General features: G+C 41.5%; 1 protein-coding gene across 20 annotated transcripts in view; it reads right to left on the bottom strand.

The window, feature by feature from the left end:
- The window catches only part of CHRM3 (cholinergic receptor muscarinic 3), a 286,410-nt gene extending 266,403 nt beyond the window's left edge, over nt 1-20,007 (bottom strand). For 10 of the 20 annotated variants that reach the window (XM_072035597.1, XM_038176827.2, XM_072035600.1 and 7 more), the window contains exon 1: nt 19,644-20,000. The gene's annotated coding sequence lies outside the window, so the exon portion shown is untranslated. Of the gene's footprint in view, nt 1-2,885; nt 2,952-19,643 lie in introns of all 20 variants that reach the window. The other 10 variants (XR_005264395.2, XR_011808129.1, XR_005264396.2 and 7 more) reach the window with 4 other exon arrangements.
- Nucleotides 20,008-24,931: the final 4,924 nt, after the last annotated feature.

The raw sequence follows: 24,931 nt of genomic DNA, 5'->3' as shown, positions 1-24,931 counted from the left end.
TCCAAAGTACTTGAGGCTGAGAAAGTTGACTAGACTTAAGTTACCCTAAATACTACTGGAAGCACTAAACAAGCAAAAACCACAAGTATCTCCTTTCCATCCAATAAATGAAAAAGATCCTAACTATATTTTTAAAAGGTCATTCATAAATCAGAAGTCATTTTAAAGTGATACTTTCAAATTCACTGAATTTCAACAATTTCAGATAGACTAGAAAAGCTTATTTACTATCTTCAGATACAAGCACCTTTGGAGGTAGCTCTGTACGTTGGCCACAATCTCAGTGGAAAGCTGAGGAAAGCTCAGGAAAAAAAGAATGGCATACAGAAATCGAATGGAAATACCTCCCTGACTTCATATCTCACCTGTGAACTGTTTAAGATTTTTTTTTAAGATATGAGAGCTTGAGTGGTTTACAACAGGTTCTTATAGCAACCCAGAGCACTTAATAAATCCATATATTGATGGTGCACAACTATGCAAAACACTGTACAGACAGTGCACATCATCCAGAAAGGTGCAACAGTTTCACAGGATCTCAAAAACATAAGCTTTGTGCAACAAGAAAACATGATTTACCTTTGGTTCTTATCTTGAGCAGTGTACAAGCAATAGGGTCTCCATGGGAATCTCCATGTCAGCCATAGGAATCACTACAGTATGGAAACCCCACAAACTTGCTGGAGGGAACCACTACACAGGTAGAAGCTTTGCCATAGGCTTTTAAGAACAATTCTGCATTAATTTGTAACCAAATATCTGATGCCGTTCTTAGGGATGAGCCTTAACCTTGAGCAAGCAGCAGAATTTTTGTTTTAGACATCATTCCTGCAGTTCAAGTCAATGTATCCATCATTTCCTAACATAATCTGTCACATGGCATAGAAAATGTAAGAATTTACACTTGTGTGCCTTCAGAAGTGAGTGAAGTGATCCTGGTAGTCTTTAAAGATTCACCTGCAGAAGAGATCTTTGTGCTTCAGCCATACCCTGTCTGCTTACAGCAACAGTATTCCTCCTACACGCCACCATTTCCTCTCCCCAGTAGCATAAATGTGCTTGTAGTCTAATTTATCCCAGCGTAGAAACTACAATAATGCATGAAAATGTAAAACTTTGTCATGTTTCACAGTAAAACCTCACTACAATGAGACCAGTATCAAGGATTTCTCAGGTATCAGAGCTTGATTACTAAAAGAATAGATTGCTAAATAAAATACAGATTACTAATGATTACTAATTACTAAAATATGTTAGTCAGTATTAGTTGAGAAATTATGTACAGTAAGCATATTCATCAGATTACATAGTACCTCATACTTGCTCCCACGTAAAATGGTTTATAATAATAATAAATCAAAATAAATATTCAAACCTGGTATGCAAGGCAATAGAATAATTCTGCTGTTTTTTAAAAAAACAAAAACAATTTAAGTCAATAAGCCTTTAGCTCACTTTGTACAGCTTTTAATTAGTTACCATTTGCGAAGTGAAAACAGAACTTGAAGAAACAAGAGAATTAAAGAGAAAAGGATGAAGCCACAGAACATTTGAAATTATGTTTAAGGAAAAATTTCATACCAACAAAAAAAATAATGGAACTCTGTTTCTAGAGAGGTGAGTTCATTAACTACTATTTGTTCTTGTAGAAGAATTAAACGGATATTTTTCTCTAGCATGCTGCTGGGAAAGGACTGGGCATATTTGAACCAATTCCAGTTTCATTCACCTGAGTTAAGCACCTGATTACCAAAAGGATGTTCAACTTATTTCCTCACAGATCTATACTGGCATCCCACGAAAGGCTATTCAGTATCCGAAGTCACAAGCTGGGATGGTTATGAGCTTCATATGATTGTTTTACAGCTCTCCTACTAATGATTAATATCTCTAGCAGGCTGTTATCTTGATGGCAGAGCAGCATACTAAACTTGACACGCGATTGCTGGTATTTTATCCTCAATCAAAGGCAAATCAAAAATAGGAGTCGATAAGAGGCATACCAGTACTTACAATTTATATAGTGACAGATGGTAAGAAGCCAACATCCTCTAAAATTCTGAAAATATGATATAAATATATCCTTTCATTTATAAGACCACCTAAAGAGAGATTTGAGTGAGATCACAGTTTTTCTACACTCTAGATGTACAAACCAGCAGGAGAAGGAAAGATGAGGGAGGAAAAAAACAATAGGGAGTTACAATTTTTAGTAAAATGCTTTTCTCATTACTTGGTTGCCACCACAGAAGCCAGCAGAGACTGTGAATGAAAAAGCAAGAGTTTCCAGCTCCTCAGTCTCCTCAGACCAGCAATCATCCCATCCTGTTACATCAGAGAAATGCTAACAGTGTTTTACAATCATACTTGTGTCTAAAAGAAGCAATGAAGATACAGTAAAGTCTTACAAAAGCAGTTTATAACCCAAAAATTGAACTTTAACTTGAAATCTGTTTCAGTTTACATTTCAACTCTTTGTTTCACCTATGAAAGTTTCCACTTCTTGCTTAAAATAGCAAAGACAGAACATTCATGTTTACTTCTACACAAGAACAAAACTTCCCGAGATATGAAGCAATGAAGAATATATGTACATGAGAGAGTGGAGCAGCTTTATGGTCAAATTATTCAGGTACTTATGTAAAGAATACATATAGCTGGAAGAGTTCATTCTCATTATCATTAGAAAGGAGCTGTTGACAAATAAACCAACATTATTTTCATGTTCTTGCAAAGGGTGATGGAAGCCTTATATAAAAAGATTAAGAAAATGATCTAAGAAATTCAGCTCCTGTTCCTGTATTAACCTGTACATATGCTTATATGCCCAGACAACCTAGCTTTGACTCATTCCATCATTTTACGTGTAATTATGTAGGACTCACAGTGAGAAGAGCTCTTTCCCTCCTACGTCCACTTGCTCATCTTTGCAGGAAAGCTATCATCAGGTCCTAAGAGCAAAAAAAAACCTCTCACGTAACAGTACATGAAGACAAGTGAGGAATTTTGAGCTTCTGAAGACACACCATATCTATGCACATATATTTACAACTGAAGAAAATCAGTCACCATCTATGGAAGTTCCTGCCAGACTCTTGCAATCCTGGAGTGAGAAGTAGGGGTGGCAGAAATGTACTTGCATACAAACACATTTATTGCCTTATTCATTACTCTGGAAAGAAGGTGCCAGTAAACAAATAGCTCCCAAGAAAATAATGTTTACTAAGACTACATGCAAATGGTTTTGTTTTTAAATGTTTGGGTTTTCTTTGCTGTGATTTTGTCAAAGAATTTAACTTGCTTTATGTCTTGAAGTGACTCTACTTTTAATCCTCTTGCATTGTTTCTTGTATAAACAGGCAAGAAACTATGAAGTATTAATCTTTTGTCTTTTAAATAAAACTGTGAAGCCAACAGATTTTTTGTTGTTCAACCTGAAACACTATTGTTCATGTGTTGTTTGCTTTTTTTTTTCCCTGGCAAAACACAGACCAGACTGAATCTTCTGTCAAACAAATCTGTTCTACTCAACTTACCAGGAAAAGGTATGAAAACAGAGACTTAGGTTTGAAAGAAAAGCCCATGCTCAGGGCTTACAACTATCACTCAGGCTGAACAGTACCCTCCAAGGTGAGGGGAGAAACAGAACCTATGGCATACATTTCTGACTTCCCAAGAATACACTGAAGTCTCAAGCTGTTGTGCTTTCCCTTGTGGGGCTTTTTTGAAAGGCTCTGAGTGATGAACAGAAACAGGCACACAGTGACTGTCAGTCACAGCTGTGCCCTTTCCTTTGCAGCACAGACAGCCCAGCTTCTCCAGGACTGCTGTGATTTATGGTCACACACCTCCAGGCACAGCAGCTCCCTGAAAACACCGGGAGGCAAAGCAGGACACTTGGAGAGCTGCTCAGTGACATCGGGGTCATGGCTACAGGACAGCCAGTTCACAAACAGCCCCTCCCAGTCCACGAGACATGGGCACCCAACCTTCCCATCAAAGCTATACTGTGTGGTATGAAACGCGGCAATTCAGATGTTTTCTTTCTCTAACAGTACAGAAAGAGGGATGCTTGCTAAGGACAAAAAGGATGTGATGGCAAGCCCTTGCTCAGGTGGATGCCAGCTAGTTACACAAGGTGTACCTACAACTTGTGAGCACTGCAGCAAGGTGCTTGGAGCAGTTCACAGGGAAACAAACACAACATTCAAAACTCCTTAGAACAAGGCACACAGCCTGTATGGTGAATGAATCATCTATCCTAAGCTAATGATTTCCCTTCTCTTACCCAGCAATGCTCCTATGGCAGAGATAATAGTTTTGCAAATATGCAGTCACTAAGCAGGACTGCTTCTAAGCACTCCTGGTCCAGCATCATCTCCCGAGAACACCTCTCATGCACACAGTTTAAACCTGATCAGCTCATCTCTTGACCTGCAAACATGACCTTTTGCCAAGAAATTTTGTCTCTTGACTCACTGAGAAATTGGAACAGCACTTCGACTACCTTTTCTGTCTCTTTTTCAGTACTCAACCTGCCTGCTTTTTACTGTTAAAAGGAATCTTGCAGCAGAAACACTTCCATTTACCCCAAAAGGGGATTAGGACTTCTTGGAAACATTTTTAAAATAAACAGTTTCCTTACCCTGTTTAAACAATGACTGTTTAAGCCAAGGAGTCAAAACGACTCAGAGGAGTTGTACTTGTCATTGTACAATATTCAGCATGATCTACAATGTGACCAGGCAGCAATGACCTGTATTAATCATGGGCCAAAGTATAATTAAGGTAAAATTAATGGACTGTGATGGTCTGGCAATTCCTGTCCACATTCTCACTCTTTCTGCTGGCTTGCCAGAACGCTGCACTTCTGGTGGAGAAGTGGTCTGCAACTGAGGCCCAGCACAGGAATCCCTTCTGCAAAGGGCAGGCTATTAAGTGGAGGAGAAAAAAAAAAATGACTCAATTTATGTGAGCATATGGAGGAATTCTTTCCACCCTGATTACGGCAATAGCTATCGGGCAGGAGAGCACTGGCAATCTACCTACGTCAAAACTGCCCTGTCACTGTAATCAACGGAAGCCAGAAAATTCCCCACTAAGGCAGTATCCTTGATTGTAAAGGAGAAAACATTTCACTTCTGATCTGCTGCATGGTCTAAATACCATGTCTTTATATAAAGAAAATCAATAATCTTCCAATATCAACCCCCCTAATTCTAAGGAGGCATCTGACTGTAACAGAATAAAGCTGATTTTTTAGATAGTGAAAAAAAATAAATGTATTCAATAAGATTAGCAGAACACTTTTTCAGAGGGCAAAAATGAAACCCTTTGTGTAAATGGCTCATTAGAAAACCATCAGTTTACAAGCTTGTAAGCATATTTGGATATAGCTGTGTCCCACCGTTATGGAATCACGTTAAGATTATATATAGAGACTGCTAGGAACCAGATTTTGATATTTATCCCTCATTGAGAGGAGCCTGTGTGACTGCTTAGATGTGTTTAGCATGGGAATAAATGCTAGTGAACTATTTCAACAGTTGCGCATCATCTCACTTCTGCCATTGCCTTCAGGCTCCCGCTGCCTCAATATCAGACAACTTCTACTTTCTCATGGAAACTGAAAACATCTCTCCAGATTATGAAGGCACAACAGTAACGCTGAAGCTTTAAAGCACTGTGGCTTCAAATTCACGACTGACTAAAACAACCTTCCCCCACTTCCTCCCCATGACTAGAACTATTGAACTTCAAACTCTCTTTGGGCGGCCAGCCTGTCTCCATGGTTGGGTAACTGTCCTCTTCTGCCATCTCTGAATTTTAACTGGAGAGTAATAAGAAGAACAGCAAAGAGGAAATCTCAGTAAATTAAAAGGGGAAAATCAGTAACATAATGAAAATCAGAGTGTATGGCATCCATTTGCTGCATACGCTAAAGAGTTAAATTTGCTGAAGTAGAAATACAGCTGTTGTGAACTGCCAGGATCCACTGGTCATGCCTGAGCAATTGGTCAAGTTCCTTCGGCTGTAGCTAGTTGACTAATTAATTTTTACAGGCTTTGTAAGAAAAGTCAACAAAATCCTCAGACCAGTCAGTTCTCTCAGGTTTCTGTGCTGAACTTATTACGCAATATGGCTGCTCTGTAGCATCAGAAGTTTTGTGCATTTAAGGCTCACGATTATTACAACAGTATGAAGAAACTACAGGTTTGGTAATCAAAACACGGACATTCTCAACTCATACTTGTGCAATGGGAAATTGATTATAATACAAGAGAATAACCTGAATAAGCTCTTTATGCTCCAGCGTCAAAATGGCAACACTCAGCATACACTTGTGGTAACTTTTCTCTCAGAAAGAGAAGTAACAACACAGTACACATTAGTATAGGGCACCAACAGTATGTTAAAGAAAATTGATGCAGTTAGTACAGCCTGTCCACGTAGTCCCCACCCATGCCCAAGATGCCATAAATGCTACAGCTACCTTAAATTCTGAGAACGCAAACACACGAACAAATGTACTGTATGCTCTGTGCAAAACTGAGGATGACCCTAGAAGCAATAGAAACTGACATAAGTAAGGACAGCTAATGGAATTTGGCTAATCCATATCCACATTTCTTTATATTAAGCTCTTCAACATAAATATTGCCATGTTCTACAGCTGTTTGCACACAGTTATCTGCACTTGCATACAAAAGGAAAACTAGCTTTTCAGTCAAACTGATTGTGCATATCCAGCTTTGCATCTTCCTCTGACATTATGAACTCCTGAAAAATCTTCACATTCTAACATCTTTTTCTTCACCCAAATCCAAAATTTTAGTTAACTTTTTAACCGGTTAAAAAGTACTCAATGTCTGTTTTGTCACATGTAGCTGACTGTGACAAGTTTTAACATAGTCATTTGTCCAATTTATAGCACCCTGAACTACGTAACAGACAGTTACTCACATATTTATATGGTATCTCTGCAACATCCATGTTAATATCTCAACTAGATCTAGCATTTCACTTAAACCCAGATTGAAAAGATACTACCCTTGCAGTATAATGCAGCAATCTATTAACTTCACAGAAACACCAAGATTAAGCTGCTCAAGACTATTAACTGATAGAAGCCATACAGAGGAGGAAAACGAGCATCTGGTATTACTCGGCTTTCAGTCAGTATTCTCCAAGTCAGACTTTTGCTGAAAAGAGAAAATGCCAAAACATTGCCAAGAAACCAATCCATAATTTATACTACTCTTGCCATAGCAATATTGTAACAAGGACCTTTCATTCTTGCAGGCCAATTCAGTAGATGACTTTCTTAATTTTACATGCACAATACAAAATGGAGAACTCCAGCTCTGTTCCCTGTGTGCCATTTCACTTGAGTTTCCCCAGTGATTCACGTGTTTTTAAACTTACATTCTACTAACACTCTCTCTCTAAAATAAACCAAAAAAAAAAATTCTACCTCAGGCTCTACCTCTATTCTTATGCTTTTGTGCTTAATTAGCTGCCTAAAATACTTGTTCCAGTTCCATGATTCTCACAATGAAAAGTTGTGTGTGTGTATATATACATATATATACACACACATACACGTATGTATGTATGCATGGGTCATTATCCCAAATGCAAACTTGTAAATACGGACAAACAAGAGTATCTGGAAGAATTATTAAAGCCAACCAGGAGAAGAAACAAAGACTAGAAATTCAAAAAGGTAATAACAACCCTCAAATTAAGCATTCTGGCCTGCTTGTTACTCTGAACTAGGATCAGAGGAAGAATATTGCTTAAGCTTATCTTGACATGAAAATAGCAACACAAGTTATAGCTTTAATCTGATTTAAATTAATATAATTTAACTGCTGCAAATAGTTGGGGATATTTATTTCAATTTATTTTACTTAAGTTGATTAGGACATGCCTTGAAGTATGTTTTGTACACGTACACTCTCCACATCTCACTTGCCAAAAGGAGGCTGCCTGGCCACATGTTTCTAGAATTCATATTTCTGTTCCATTTTAACTAGGAGAGTGTAATAGTTTCAGTAGGGGAAAAAAAAGAGGGAAGAATTTTTGATGCACTCCTACTGGAAAGCTCCAGGAAAAAAAAAGTTATGAAGAAAACATAGAAGTAAAACTGTGCAGAAAAAAATACTTTTTGTTGTCCAAGCTTGATAAAGGAAGGAAAGCGAAATCCAGGATGAACTGAAGCTTCTATTTGTCTAAATCCAAAGCAAAGAAACCTCCTTTAACTCAGTGGTGCTAGGTTTCACCCAACGCCTTTCAGGATATTCCCATGAATGTTTATAAAAACAAAGAAACAAACAGAAAGATTGCAACACAGACAGATGGCATATACCTACAACCGTCAAACGTATGAACACTCCCTTTTACTGTTTTACCTTTTGGGTGTAGCCTGAATGAGCTAGCAAAGCACGCGGAGAGCAGCTTTTCTGCATATAGTCACTGCTCTTAATCCTTAACAGCCTAGGACAGTTGGCATCAGGGATGGGGAGCACCCTCATTTTCTAGTTTAGAAATTCAGGCCCACACATAGTTTACCACCTTTACTACTAGACATCTGATTTCTTACAGAAGTGTTTCTTTTCAGCAGTTCTGTCAAAAACCATATGGTAACTACCCTGCATTCCCCATACTGCAGATACTAGTTAAGTATTGTAGGTTCAACCCAGTTTCTAATATATCCACAAAGCCTCGTGTTAGTTTTTTTGTTGTTTATTTGTTCATTTTTAAACATTGACATCTGGAGCAGCAGCATCACCAAATGGAAAAACACAGCGAAAGGCTATCCAAAGTTATTTTAATTTAAAAAAAAAAAAAAAAAAAGGAAAATAACTGAAAAAAAGCTATGAATTTCAAACACATTCAATAGAAGGTTCTGAGTAACTGAAAGGAACAACCTTGAAATTTAGTTTTTCAGTCTGTCCAATGCTAAGATTCAGAAACCTTGCCCTTACAACACTGCAACACCCAATTTCAGCCACAACACAGAATGAAGAAGGAATGGCATGCAAGTTGCACAACCGCAAGAGGCTACAACACAAGTGCTTGGAGCATTCAACTGTTCTTGTCATTACAAACAAATATGAAATACAAATAAATTCTGAAATATGAAAATATGAAATACAAATAAATTCCCATCCCATTACATAAACCATAACAAGAAAACAGTACCATCTCATAAAAATATGGCTGATTTTTTTTTTTTCTAAAGGAACCTTTGTGCTCCATAACAGCCCTAAAAATAGTAACTACTACACAATTTAAGAGAAGCAGGAGCAAAACTATATGGCTGTTGTAAAATGAGTATATTATTCCTAGAAGCAAACAAAAACTGACCAAAACAACGTATCAAGTGAAATGAGTTGATGAGTTCTGACACAGATAAAGATACAGGCCTCCCAGATGACTCACTGTACCATGGAAAGCTTCAAACTAATCTAACAAGGATAAGACCTCTGCATGCTAATGCTGTCTAATTTCTAGTAGCTGGCCATTTAGCTACATTAAAAAGCAGTCAGTACGTTACAAATTTTTCACAAAATTTACAATTATTTTCTTACTGAAAAAAACATATCTGATCATATTTATCTTTGCACATTCACCTTCTTAAGCTTACAAATATGACAAGATAGAATTGTGCATATATGCTAACACTTTGAGAAAGAAAATAGATGACATGCTTTTTACCTATTATTTTCTTTTACATGAAGTTCAGTTGAGATGTGTTGCTTTTTATCTTTTTTTTTTTTTTTTTTTTTTTAAGGCCTCAGTACCTACAAGTATGCCTCAGTACCTACAGGTATGCCCTGGATCTTCATGGATCTCTCAGCTCTTGTTGTCTAGAGTAGCACAACCCTCATTCTTCTGCTTCAGGCATTTAAAAGTTGGATTTTACCATAATTCAAGAGCTGCTCTTGGCAGCTTACATCAGCAGCAGATTTCCTCACAAGTGTCCTGAAAAGCTTCAGCGTGTAATTCCTCACAACAGTTTTGCATACAAGTACCTGTGTACTGAATCACACTTCTGGACATTGGACACAACATACGCCTTCTTAAATGAGCGGCGTTGAGTCCTAAACAGATCGTTGTTTTTTTTCCATCTTAATTCAGGAAAGTGTTTGCTACATATCTATAAATAAAAATCCATACTTGCTTAGCATTCCTAATGAGAAAGTCTTTGTAGAATCACAATTTTTGTTTTATAACTTAACACTGTTATTTGAAAAGGAGGCAGAGGAGCAAACACTAGTAAGAATCATGCTATCTGTTCAGCTTCAGTAGTTCATTCATGGACGGCAATAAATCACACAATGCAGAAATGAATATGACAAATGGCATTTTTCTTACCCAAACTAGAAAAGTAAATACCTTTAAAACTATTTTCTTCCCAGCTAAGAGTGTGTTTTTAACAATGGATTCACAAGAAATATAGCTTGTATAAAATTTAATCTTCAGAATCATAGTAATGAAAATTAGATTGAATAAATACTTTCATTAAAGTTTTACTTACAAAATTAGCATCTCATCTCTTTGATTTCTGCATATGAGTTTAAGACCTTGAAAAAAATCATCAGTTCTCAAAGTGCTTGGACACAGTCTTTAAAGAAAGAGAATCATAGTAGCTTTTGTCCAAATTCATATGAATTCGTAACTTGGTTTAAGTTGTATTGTAGGTCCAGAAGAAGAACCAAACATACTTAGGAAAATATTTGCTGTTGGCTCTTCAATCCATGTGAGGCTAGCTCAAGCTGGAAGCACTCAAGCTAACAGTTGCAGTAGAAAACCAGAAATTTCTAGACAGGCTGTCGCAGAAAGTGATCGTGATCTGGACAGCCTTTAAAGACTGATTGAAAGGTTTCTATTTATTAAATACACTGTTTTTTTGTTTTTTTTTTTATCTACCACTTTTCATGGATGAACAAACCTGCTGCTATTTTTATAAGCCTCTTTTTCAATCTTGCTTGCACATTTTTGCCTCTTTAGCATTCCCTTTAGCAAACAAACACAGCTTTCATTGAGTTGAGTGAGAATAAAAATTACTGACTCAGAAGTGAACAGTATAAACACCGTCTGCTTCTTCTGAAAAGTACAGTTCATCTTCTCAAGTATCTGCATCTTCCATGTACTCGCAAAACAACTGCATGTTTTGGATGGAGACATGGAAGGGGAGGAAGAGTAACACTCACTTCTGTTTTATTTAGAAGTCTTACTAGGCACTACGCTTTTCCAGTGAAAACGGCGTGTATGACTGAAAAGGAAAAATCTGAGCATGGCACCTATGATGGTCCATCAAGAGCAATGTCAAATGCTGTCAGTTCTGTTGATATACTCCCTTATCACACTGTGGGTCTTTAAGTGTCCTTTTACACACTTATCACACTAAGACCAAGGAAAAGGACAAGCAATACTTAATGCCCACCATGTCATTACTAGCCATTAGCTACTGAACTACATTTTCCAGAAAAGGAGCTACAAATTATTCTTATTGCTTTTCTATTTATATTAGTTCCCTTTGCACTGAACAGGATTATTTTTAGCCACTGTTTTCTACGACTCAACCCTTTACCCCTTGAGTTACATTCCTATAAGCTTCTCTTACACACTTGGAGGTTAGCCCATTCAATTTCCTACTTCATAGACCTTTTTTATTCCCCCCTTTTAGTAATGTTTGTTCTAAAGTCTTTCTTCATTAACTTTAAACACCCAGATTCTGGATTTTCTGTCTTCCAGAGAAGATCAGTGTCCTTACCCTGAGGAGTGAACTCCTTCATCTCTTTCCCCCCAAAAATATGGGATAACTTTAAAAAAAAATCATTAGAAAAAATGATACAATTAGAGGAACCTGAAATAAACATAACTATACCCCACAAAGCCTCCTTACTAGATTTAAAACTCTCTGAAATTACTTTAGTGGCTCCAGCCCCAAAGAATGACTCAAATTCTTCATGCCTTCAGTGCTCCTTAAGAGACATTTTAACAAAGTGACTTTCCTCTCATTTTATTAGGAGACATTTTTTGCAACAGGCATTTTAGAAATATATTTACATACATAAACATTCTGTGGATCTTTCCCTCCCAAGAATTCTGGGAGTAAAACAGTCTTAGCATTGCTTCACTATCACCTTTTGAAATGCTTCTTTAGCTTCTGTTACAGAATTTTCTCAAAGATTTCTCAGGTAGCAAAACCAGAACTCAATGTTAATCAGAGGAAGAATCTAGAGATATGACATACTGCTTGAAAATTGTGACTGACATTACACTAGAGTCCTGGAAGGCTCTCCAAAAAGAGATGTTCTGATGAGAGAAAGCTGCAGACCGTGGTCTTGCATGCAGTTACATTTTTATCATTGTGCCATCTACTGCTTGTTACTCATAACGTAAGCTTTGTAAAAAGGTATCCTTTTTAAAGGGTATACCTTTTAAAAAGTTATACTTTTTACAAACATATAAGCTTTTATTAACTCAAAATCCGTCACAAACCATAATGCCAATCGTGGACTCACTCACAAAAGACTCCAAGATTGCTCCATTTTCTTCCTCACTGTTCCACAGGTGTTTGGCACTTACACACCCCTCAGCCTCCTGACTTGTGTTTGGATACACACAACTTCTCATCTGTCATCAAGAGAGATCATAAGGTAAAATGCAAATAAACATCTCCTTCACTTTGAAGAAAGCAAGATAGATGCTTCAGCTGGTAAAAAAAAAAAAAAAAAAAAAAAAAAAAAAAAGTTAGAGATAAAGCACTATAGAATTCCAACTAAAAATCTGGGTTGCTTGATGTCCTGCTAGTACTATGGTTTTCCCAAATACCCACTGTCAAGACTGAAGAACAGCCATCCTTGAGAGAAGATGCAGCACCATATAGTTAAACATCATCATAATGACAGAGATCTGCAGACTATTCCATGGAGTGATGTATTCCACCTCTGAGGAGACCGGGTGTTGTAATTATTATTCTGTTAGTAGCAAGAATGTACCTTTGTACAGCAATTGGGGATGCTTAATAAAAAGATAATTCTGAAAATCTTCAAATTCCATTCTTCTGTGACAGCTTTAAGTATCTGCATTACTCCTTTTTGAAAGCAAGTTCTTTATCCTTTTAAATAATTCTTATTATTGTGCTTGTTATATATTGAGATTGAGTAATTCTACTATTGTCTGCAGTGAAGTTCAAAAGGATTTGTTTCTATAGCAATACTTTGTGTTGATTCAAAAATTAATTATAAAAAATCACCATTAGTATTACCAATTTTTACTAGAGAAACGTGGAAGAGGGCTAAAAAGCTTCTGGTCAAAAATCAAACAGTAAGAATTTGAGCAGGTGTCTACTATGACTACTACCAAGTGCACAGCTATCAAACCAAGCTTTGTGTGTCACCAAATCCTATATACACACAGCACATATTTCATACTTAATACATGCAGCATGGATGTTGCTGCCTGAATAAACCAGGATGGACCCAGCTTCTGTTGCATTTCAGGAAATTAAAATAGGATAGGCTGGATCGATGGGCTGAGGTCAACTGTATGAAGTTCAACAAGGCCAAGTGCTGGGTCCTGCACCTGGGGTGCAATAACCCCAAGCAGAGCTACAGACTGGGAGGGGAATGGTTGGAAAGCTGCCTGGCGGAGAAGGACCTGGGAGTGATGGTGGACAGTCGGCTGAATATGAGCCAGCAGTGTGCTCAGGTGGCCAAGAAGGCCAACAGCATCCTGGCTAGTATCAGAAACAGTGTGACCAGCAGGGCTAGGGAGGTGATCGTCCCCCTGTACTCAGCTCTGGTGAGGCCACACCTCGAGTACTGTGTTCAGTTTTGGGCCCCTCGCTACAAGAAGGACATCAAGGTGCTCAAGCGAGTCCAGAGAAGGGCGACGAAGCTTGCGAGGGGTCTGGAGAACAAGTCCTATGAGGAGCAGCTGAGGGAGCTGGGCTTGTTCAGCCTGGAGAAGAGGAGGCTCAGGGGCGACCTTATCGCTCTTTATAAGTACATTAAAGGAGGCTGTAGAGAGGTGGGGATTGGTCTATTCTCCCACGTGCCTGGTGACAAGATGAGGGGGAACGGGCTAGAGTTGCGCCAAGGGTGTTTTAGGTTGGATATTAGAAAGAACTTCTTTACAGAGAGGGTTGTGAGGCATTGGAACAGGCTGCCCAGGGAAGTGGTGGAGTCACCATCCCTGGAGGTCTTTAAAAGATGTTTAGATGTTGAACTTAGCAATATGGTTTAGTGGTGGACTTGTTAGTGTTAGGTCAGAGGTTGGACTTGATGATCTTGAGGTCTCTTCCAACCTAGACAATTCTGTGATTCTGTGAAATCCACCACAACACAGGGATGTGCATGCATCTATACATAATGATATCCTGTGGGACAGGCTCCTCTGCTTTAGTATAAGGACAGGGAATTGAGTACTTTTCTCTATGGATTTGACATTGTTCTTACCGTGTTTTACCAAGGTCTTTGTTTTGTGTTTTTAGTCAATGCAAGTGTGCTGCTTCAAGATAATGGCCTGCACACTCTCTCATTCTTGAGTAATAGCCATGAAGCTGATAAATGTTTTCCAGGTTGTTTGAAACCAAAAGACGCAATTAATATTCTATATTAAGACTGCTATTATCTCACCAAATTATTTGTTTTTGTTGCAGCCCAGTACCTCCTAGGAGGTATTTAAGGTTTTAGGGAGATTTGTTATTGTTTTTAGGCATAACTTGTTATTTCAAACCTATAAAGAGTAGAGTGGCTCTGCATAGCTGTTTATAATGCAAGGCTTAAAGAAGTGAAGTGCTTCTTCACTACATATTTATTAAGATTTCCTGAGAGTGACTTGACTGCCTTAATAATGTATTTTCTGCTCCTAGAAACCCACATAAGTAAATTTATTGACTTCAGCAATTATTTCATAATGGAATGATGGAGTCATAGGCTAGCAGCAGATCGCTCCTTGGAGCTATTTTATAAATCCTTGTAGATAATATATAGCATTTTTGCCTTCAATACTGTCAGGATTATTTCCTACAGATGATAACTCAGACCTTCATGCAGTGATGTCTAGAAGATTTCTCAGAAACCAGAAATCCTGGATGCTGGAGGGGACTTCTCAAGCTTAGAAGTACAACAGGAATATGGAGGCTGCAGTGTGTTATGAACACTGCTTCACATGTGTTGTGAAGACTTCAGATTTGTCCAGGAAAGAGATAGCTTTAAACCTCACGTGGAGCTCTAAGACCCACGCAGAGCCCTCAGTCCCAGGCTCCAGTACACCAGTGCTTGCAAGTAAGTGAGCAATGGGCAGAATGGTGTGTACATGAGCACAGCTTGAGAAACAGACAAGCAACATTACATGCTGTAACTGACCAGAGGCATTAACTCATTTTCTTTACCAAAAGTGAGGCACGCCAGAATGTTGTCACAGAAGTTCCAACCAACTTTTTGTACATTTAAGTACACATGTACTCATCACCACTCCTCATTTATTTATCAACTCATAGAGGATGGAGAAAAAGGGAAATCTCTAACCTCTTCGTATTGTAAACTTTTGCAACTGAAGCTTCATTTTTTCCAGTGGAGGTATACTGGGAACGTAGGTGGTCAGATTATCAACCACACACACCAGGAGATTATTCTCACATGTCACCACACCAGCTCCTCATTCAGAAAAATACATGAAATATAATCTGAAACACTGTCTATCAAGTGTAATCCTGTCAATTACTAAAATTAAGTGGACAATACTGAATTGCAGTCACTGTGCTGATGGGAACTTGCTATAAACTAGCAAAACAGCCCCAACCTCTTGGCGATCAATGCAGGCAGGAGGCTCATGCCAGGAGCCAGGCTAGCCATCAGATGCTTGGGCTGCCCACTGCTCTGCAGCTTGGTGGCTGCCCTGGCACACTGCACTTGGGTAAGCGAGGAAAACCCTGTGTTTGTGTGCATGAAAGTTTTCTAAACTGAACAGTTAAGTTTCTGTTTATGCCAGCTTTAGAATGAAAACACAGAAAACAGGAGAAAAGGTAATGACACACAATTGGCTGCATTTTCCCATGATCCGTAATGTTTGATAGCAGAACTACATTTCTCTATACCTTTACCCGTCACGATTAATTTACATAAGTATCAGATTGCCTCTAGCTCTCATTTCAATAATTGAATATTTATCATTTCTAATATAAATTGCTTTTTTTTCTTCCCTGAAAAACCTTGCAACCACAGAGAAGACCTTGCCTTCACTTTGCAAACATTTAATGAAGAAATTCACTTAAGCCTACCTTCCTTTGCACTAATTGATGCCTCCATTATGAAACTACATACTCAGAAGAGGTGAGGGGGGTTAATCTTCCATCCTCTCCTATTTTACACGCGGTAATTTCAACAATTTGTATTCAGGAGAACAGTTTTTCCCCTGACCTCAGTGATGCTCCTGGCCAGGTTTGCATGCAGGTTGTGTTGCAGTGGCATCAACCAAGGCACAAGGAGCAGAAAGTGTCACAGCATGCACTTCTCCTCTCTTAAAACAAGAGGATGGCAGAGAAGTCCTGGAGCATGAGCTCCCAACCTAAATATGGCATTCAGGGCTTATACAAATAAGAAACAAACTCCTTTATTTTATCTTGCACCCCCAAGACCGTAGTCCACTGTGCACTCTACAGCGTGATATGCCATATGGTCCAAGAGTCATCAAGTTTGTGTGGAGGTGATGCACGGCTACCCAGCACCTCTGACCGACTGAGCTCCACCTGGTACAGCAGCCACGCACCTATGCAGCTCTCCCGAAGAAAAAAAAAAAAAACAACAAACCAAGTCCTAGCGGATGCAGCAATACTGCTGAACAAACTTACCAAACAGACTACTTGTGGTGTTAACAAGTTCGCTCTTTTCATTCTAGGCTTACAGACCATTTAAATACTTGTTACACAATCACAAGTTAAGGTACTTAAAAATAGATGAAGATACCAATAGTGGTGCTACTGCATATCCTCCCCCACATAGTGCTCCATACTGCTCCTTATTTTAAATCCTAATTATACGTCTTCATTAAAGGGGGAACTGTCACTACAGCAAGGGATACTAATAATATTAGTAAACTGTTCTATCATATTACACACTAAGCACAGCAACCATGCAGTTGCACGCATTGAGCAGAGCTCTCATTGCCTTTAAATACCTCGCAGATACTTTGTCTCATCCTCAGAGCACCACATCAGCTCAGAGTACAACCTCTTCTTAATGACAAACCAGCCATTACTTCATAAAGGACAAAATTAATTACCATTGTCCAGATCACTTTAAACTTTCTTCTAGTGTCAAGCACCTTTTGCACTCCTTCCCCTTCCTTTTCCAGTCACACAGCATTGCGTAAGCACAGTAATTGCTAACACAAGAAGTAGGCATGTAAGCTTTCTGTCTGCTAAAATCAAGACTGATGGAAGAAGGAAGGTATGAACGTAACAACTATAATTTTGGAATATTTAGGAGAAATTTCCACCTTAGTCATCAGAAGATTTTTCTTTCATATTTCAGGATTTGTTCCTGAAAACATTTATAGTCCCAAGTCTGAAATCCAAATACTAATGCAAGACAGGAAGGGTTTTAAAGCAGTAACTATAGCTTTACAATGAAAAGAGGCATGTGTGACTTTTTTTTTAAACCAGCTTACAAATTAACCAAGACATCTGAATCCTTAAAACTAATATTTAGGAGTGAAACTTAATACACCGTTGAGCACTGCGTTTGAGATCTTTCATACGGTCACAGTTGGCTTTCACCAGGGAAATCTACTTCTGAGACAACTGTTCTAGAATACAACCTGCATCCAACAATTTATTAACATATTACCAATGGTAAGATGAACTTTAAATTTCCTTTAGTAAAAGAAATAAAAATAAATTGCACTTGAGAGTATACAGATACATGATATGAAGTATGTAATCAGCTGCTCCAGAAAATGCCATTCATCTACTTTAAAATGGCATGACTGTGCAGCTCACAACTGCTTCTGTAATAAATATGGCTCTGTTTCTTCTGAATGAGATGTGAAAGAAGGCAAAACTGAATTTCTGGGTTTGGTGGCAGCACGCAGAGCAGGTAGAAGGAAGGAAGAAAACTTGCAACCTGTTTTGATAGAGCTGGCAGTAAGTCAGATTAATTTCATACTAGATTATCCCTGGAGTATTTCATTGCCTTGCTACTAAGATCCAGCAAAACGGCAACATCCGAAATAGTCCAAGAGAATGGCTTTCAGTGTTTCAGCTCAAGTCAACCAATTCTTCTTCCCTACAGCTGAAGTTACCGTGTTAACAGGTACACATTACCAAACTAAAAACACATTACTTTGAGATTCAGAACTAGAAACTGTGTAGTCTTCATATGTCTCTACAGGGCAATGCTACACAAGTAAAAGCTTCTGGTCAAAACAGAAGGACTAAAAAGAAAAGAAAGAATAAAAAAAAAGAAAGAAAAAGAGAACCATGAAAACTTTTCAGAGCACACACCAGAAAACCCTGCAATACTTGTTCCACGCCACGGAGAACTGCTATCTCACAAGTGACCAGCTTGCCTCCATGCTGAAAGCCACCAAACCAGGCTTCCCTTCTGCAAAAGGCAGCATTATCTCCCACAGCCCTGGTCCGACACCAGCAAGCAAGCCAAACACTGTCAGATTAAACGCACCGAAGCAGACGAAGGAAAATCAATAGACTGACTTTGAGGTACGGACGCATAATATCTAAAAAAAAAAAAAAAAAAGCGTAAACGTTTCAGTTAACATAGGGTGTAAACACAGGAATATGCATTGCTCCAGCAGAAACATCCTCAGGAATCCTCCTGGCTTTTGTTTGTCTTTTTTTTAAAGTTTCTCGACGTGTGTCAGCAATGTTCGAGTTACCGTCCTCCTGCCCGCGACTATTTCTATATATGGGCAGCACAGATATTTGCTGGGATTCGCCTTTTTCCCCGAAGTAACCCCTGGTCATGGGAAGCCCCCGGCTGGGCAGCAAAACCCAGGCGAGACGACCCGCGGCCCCGCACGACCGGGCACGTCGGGGCTTCCCCGCACGGACCCTCGGCGGCGTTAAGCAGAGGCTGGGGCCCCGCTCCCTGCTCCCGGTTGCCCCCTGAGACCCCCCGGGGGGGCGAGACTCGTTCGCGGACCCTGCACAGAGCGGCCGCCGCGCCGAGATAGCGGCGGGCAGCGGGGGCGGCCCCGGCCGGGGGAGCCGCGCACCCCAGGGCCGCCCCGGGCGGACGGGCGCTGCGGGCAGCCGGCGGCACGTCGGGGCGGGCGGCCCGGGGCAGGCAGGCAGCGGCAGCCGGGAGCAGAGGGGAGCGCTGCCCGGCCGGCGGCCCCACGGACGGGCACGGAGGGGCGGCCGCCACCTCGCCTCGCCGCTCCCGGGGCGCGGCTGTGCCCAAGCGGTGCGGGGAGAGAACGAAGGAGCGGAGCGAGGGGCTGCTCCAAACGCAGCACCGAGCCCCGGGGCGGCAGGCGGCGGTCCCGCAACTTTTCCCCTGGACACCCCCGCGCAGGACGGAGAGAGCCCAAACGTGAACCCGAAGCGGAACCCAGCCCCAGCCCCTCCGAGGCTCCGGTACCGTCGCCCCGCGCCCTACCTGCCTCGCTCCCGGCGAGCCCTCTCCTCTCCTCTCCTCTCCGCTCCGCTCCGCTCCGGGCGCTCCGGCGGCGCCCAGGTGGCGTTAGCAGCGCGCTTCCCACGGGCGGCGCGCCCCCGGCGGCCGGCACATCCCCCGCCGGAAGGAGGGCGCTCCGCACCCGCACCGCTCCGCTCCGCTCCGCAAAGCACCGCGCGACCGCACCTGTGCCGGGGCGCGGCGCCGCCTCGCTCAGTCCCGGCCCCCGGGTGGGCGGGGGCGCGCCGGGACCCCTCGCCCCGCCGCCGCCGCCGCCCTCCCCATGCAGCCGCCGCACGAGGGGCGCCCTGGCTCCGCCGCCCGCCGCGCCGCGCCGCGCCGCTCATTGGCCCGCCCGCCGCTGACATCACGGGGCCCCGCCCCGCCCCGCCCGGCCCGGTGCCCCGGGGCCCAGAGCGCGGCCCGGCCCCGCTGGCGGCGCTGCTCCGGGGGGCGGCGGGGTCCCCGCGCCCCTGCTGTGACCGCCCCCTGTGGCGCTAAGCTCGCCACGCCTGGGTGGGCGGCTGCCCTGCGGGTGGAAAGGGGGGAACCCTCCGTCGTGTGTGGACTGTGCCTCGTGTGGGGCATCAGCCCGGTCACATACAGCTCCGGCATGCGCTGACATGGAGTTGGCTCAGTCCTAGGTACCTGCCAAGAGATCTGCCTAAAACGTTCTCCCCTTCCAGCCTGTCAGGGCGTGCTACAGCATCACAGTAGGACAGGTGAAGTATTAGTATCTGCTCGTGTGCAATTACAGCATCTTGAACCAGAGAAACATAGGAAGTCTGCCCCGTTTAAACACATCTTCTAAAGGCATGTGCTGAAGTGCTACACCAAACCCCTGTCCTACACTTCGATGTTTCTTCTGCCATAAATATTAATAAATCTAAATTACAATCATTCAACACAAAGTTGAGGGTTGGCTGGTTTGTGCAGTCCGTGTTGCTCACCATTGAGTTGCTGTGACAAAGGAGCAGCTGTGTCCTGTCTTATCCGTCCATACTGTGCTTCTTGGCTACAGGTAAGGCATACGTCCACAAACGTGTCCGGGAAAACACCGGTACCACAGCGATGGATGCTTTGCAGGGCTCTGATTCCCCGATAACTTCATCCTAAATGTTATTTCAAGTACCCACTACCTTCAGAGAGAGATTTCATAGCCTTGGGGTCTGTCTGGCACCACGCATGGGCAGTGACCAAGCATTAGCTGCTTGCCAGAGGTCCTCTCCCCTGCAGCAACAACAACGTGGCTGGGCCAGCAGGCCGGGTTTTCCCTCAGTGCACGCCGTTCAGGCACCAGCTGCCAGGCGTCGTGCCAGCAACTACACCAGTGCCCTGACACCAGGACTGCCACACGACACCTGCTGCCAGACACACAGTGACAGACGGGTCATCAGCACCTGCAAAAGGGTGTGTAAAGTCTGGGGTACTCAATTTTCATATTCCAAAGGAATTCTGGGGGGTGAAAAGATCCCTCTGTTCTCAAACTCTGCATATATTTGCTTTATTGTCCTTCTGTGCTTTTCCTTTTACCCTGCATTTAAAAGCAGTGTCAGAAATCACACCATGCCCTGTAACGTCCCAGTGATGGAGCCATCTCGGGCCACTCCTCAGGTCTGGCCTTGGGGCTTCCGCACCCAGTGCCCTGCTGTGAGCGCACAGGATGCTCCCAGGGTTTTCAAGATTGTATTAGAAATAGCGTGTTTCTTTTTATGCCATCGAAGATGTAGCTGAAAATATTCTTGGATAATTTGATCATCTTTTCCCCTTTGTCTCTTGTATTAGCTATTGCATTTGTTTAAGGGCTTCTCAGTGGGGGCTGCACAAAATACAGCTCAGATGATCTCAGGCTGAGGTGGATAATAACACATAGACCATACGGGGGGAGGGAGGGAGGGGGAAGGGAAGGAGGGTGGATCCCAAACGGTAAATCACAGTATGATTACATCAGGGTCAAAAAGTACACAGCTTTGTATCTACCATAACCTCATTAATTTCTGAGGCTGTGGAAAAAAATCATTTATGTATATAATGCAGAACATATTTTAGAAAACTGTTTTTTTGTGTGTTTTTTTTTTGTTTGTTTGTTTGTTTTTTAAGATTTAACACAAGCTGAGATCAGCTTGTCTTTGAATTTGCTGTGTTTTTAAACACCTATCAATACTTTATAAATCAAGACCCAGCTGCCTAGTACAATTCTGTACCATAAATATATTTAACCTTGAGTCATGCAAAATGAGCCTTTAAAGCAAGCATGTACACGCTAAAATCAATGATCCTAGAAAACACTCATTGGATAATGTCTCGTATAAAGAAGTAAGTGTCAAGAGAGTCAAGGAACTGTTTAGGGAAGCCTAAAGTAGGGGAATAAATTTTGCTTTCACAGTGGTAAACAGTACCTTTTGCAAATAGTAATAATAATACATTGACTTTAACAAGATCTTTGGTTGAGTAGAGACCAGAGATTCAAGCCTTCATAGTACAGCTCCTGGCGTAATATGGGTCTTCACAACATATTCTTAAAAAGGCACAGATGTCAAGATTAATTAGAAGAATATTCTTTAACCTCGAAAATATTACTGAATTGTTTTTCTTGAGGTGTCTATGGGAATAAGAAGCAAATCTTGCACCAGAAGTTGCCCATCTCTTAATTACTCGGTTTATTTCTCCACTTGCTGGCCAGCATAGGACTTAACTGCCATATGGGACTCCCTTGGGGGATCAAGACCCAGCCACCGTGACCATGCCAGCCCTCGCAGAGAGCAGTGCTGCAAGGAAGATAGGGAAGTACAGTGGACAGCCAGATAAGCTGATGCTCAACATGCTCTTCTCGTTACATAATGAGAACCACTGAATTTGCAGCCTGGTCTTTGCTGATGCCAATTCTGCTTCCTTGTTCTCCTGAACTTTTCTTGCCCATGTTCACACCACTGCTGTCCATGGAGTCTGTGCAGTCAGCCTCAGGGTGCTTTGTGGCTGTCTACTTGCAGCTAAGACCCAAACAAGCTCAGCAGGAAATCAGCTCAGTTATCTCAGTTAAGCACTCCTTGAAGGTATCCTTGAAGGACCTTCTTGGGCAGCACCACTTCCTCATCCGTAGTGTCATTCATCACATTGGATCAGGTTGCTTAGTTTCATTCAGAAGTACAGATGATTAACATGGTCTTTTAATTTTTCCTGCTTCCCTTTTGCTCCACAGGGACACCAGAACCTCATTGCTATAATAGTTAGGAACTTCTAATTTTAAGCCTCAATTTATTTCTGAATACTTTATACCCATTTGTCTTTCGTGACGATACTGGCCTTGACTTCAGCTAGCTCACCAGTCTTGGATATCTTAAGATCTTTATAAAGCCCCCTCTGTACTTTTCCTTTTGCAAAGCTAAACTTGTCCTCTCCTAGCTTTGCTTTCTAACATTGTTCCTCCGCTTTTCCATTTATCCAAGCTGCCTTTTGTGTATCTTCTCTATTTTGAATTGAGCCTCCTTCAGTGTGTGTGAAATTACATACCTCTGTTAGATGAAGTACTAAATATGACCAGTTAGAAAAAGCTCAGAAGAGGTGGGAGTGCCCTAGACAGTAAGCTGATGTTTTGTTTTGTTTTGTTTCCTGTTTTCACATTGCTGGCTAACAGTTACCCTCTGGCCAAATTGTACCAGCAAGGATTTCTTTTGCTTTGTCTGTTTCCAGGTGATAACCCCCATCTCATGGCAGAAATTCCTGTATTTAGCTCCTGCAGGCATTATACCACTTTCCCTTACTGTATTTCCCACTTTATGTCCTACTATGACCTTATGGTTACTCCTTTATTTATTATTTTTTTCAAGTGATCACCAGACACTTGTCAGTCAGCAGCGGCAGTGCCTCTGAACAACGCCTCACCAACAGCGCTAGCTGGCACTTCCCTCCCTTTGGCCAAGGGTGAACAGCTGCTGCTCTCTGAGGAATTTCACCAGCAGCATGCATCTAGCCCCACGGTTTGTCAGCACAACACACTTCATTGTCCCCCATTTGGCCCATGCCTTACTGTATTGACATTATTTTACTAATCCTCATCCTCTTCAGCTTAGTGAACAATTCCCTGTGTGTCATCATGCCAAAAGCTTTACTGAACTCCGAAGAGATCAAATCTTCAGAGTTATCCTTGTCAAGAAAAGTATTTATCTTCTCCAAAAAAAGGGATCAAGTCAGTTTGGCACAATCTACCAGTGCTGCATTTTATCTGATTTTCCACAGTATAAATCAGTGCAAACCATACACCCCTCCATAAATCCATGTGATTCTCATAGTGTGAGCAAAACCAAAATTGCGTCATTGGCTGATGACCATGCCATCACTAAGGCCAACCACTAAGCACACGTGAAACGAAACAAGACACAATATGTAGAGTTTTCTAATGTTTAATGCATCTAGAAAATACACTTTCATTCACATTTCCCAAGTTTCAGAGAATGTCAAATGAAGATGCCAGTGGTTCACAATTTTCCAAAGTGATAGATCATTTCAAGCAACATTGACTATAACATCTGACAGTTTGTATGTGAGAAAAACACAGGCAAGTAGAAAAGTGTGTTTAGGTGGAGGCTTGTCTGCATAAAACTGGCCTAGTCATAACTGAAATTCAAGTTCCAGGCTTATTATTTGACAACATAATAATCTGATTTTTGTAATGCTTTGATTTCAGTTAATTAATCCTTTCAACACCTTTGTAAGCTCAATATCATTATTCCCAAATTTTGAAATGGATGTAATAATAATGGCAGATCTAACAATGAGGCACACAGAAGTGAAGATGTCTTTCCCAACATAATACAACAAAGACATAAATACACAGCCATTCTCTTCTGTTGCCTGTTAACGCCCAGCAGAAGTACAAATTGAGTCTACAGTCTTTGCAGCAACAGCTCTTCCATTTTAAAACCAGTTTTCCCATTGTTTCTTCTCAATATTGTGATTGCCTGTTTTCTTTCACCTTTTTTGTTTGTCTTTAACTTCTGTCTCATACCCTGATGAGGGAGCAGGCTGCTAAGGGTGTCCTGGGGAGGGTGTCTGGGCAGGGCACACTGGGACAGAAAAGGGAAACTGCGAGGGAAGAGACTCCAGAGGCTTGAGGGGGCAATGGGACTTCAGAGCTGGAAGGGTGGAAACATGTGGCAGCCCACGGGCCCCCGGACTGCTCAGAGGGACCCGCAAGGGTTGGTGGCCTCAGCTGGGAATGGGCTCTGTCCACACAGAACCATTGTGGGGGCTGGCTCTGCATGGAGCTCAAC

Source organism: Anas platyrhynchos, chromosome 3, assembly GCF_047663525.1.
Source record: "Anas platyrhynchos isolate ZD024472 breed Pekin duck chromosome 3, IASCAAS_PekinDuck_T2T, whole genome shotgun sequence".
Classification (NCBI taxonomy): domain Eukaryota; kingdom Metazoa; phylum Chordata; class Aves; order Anseriformes; family Anatidae; genus Anas; species Anas platyrhynchos.
Note: the sequence above shows the minus strand (reverse complement) of the source record. Positions and strands in the feature narration are given on the sequence as shown.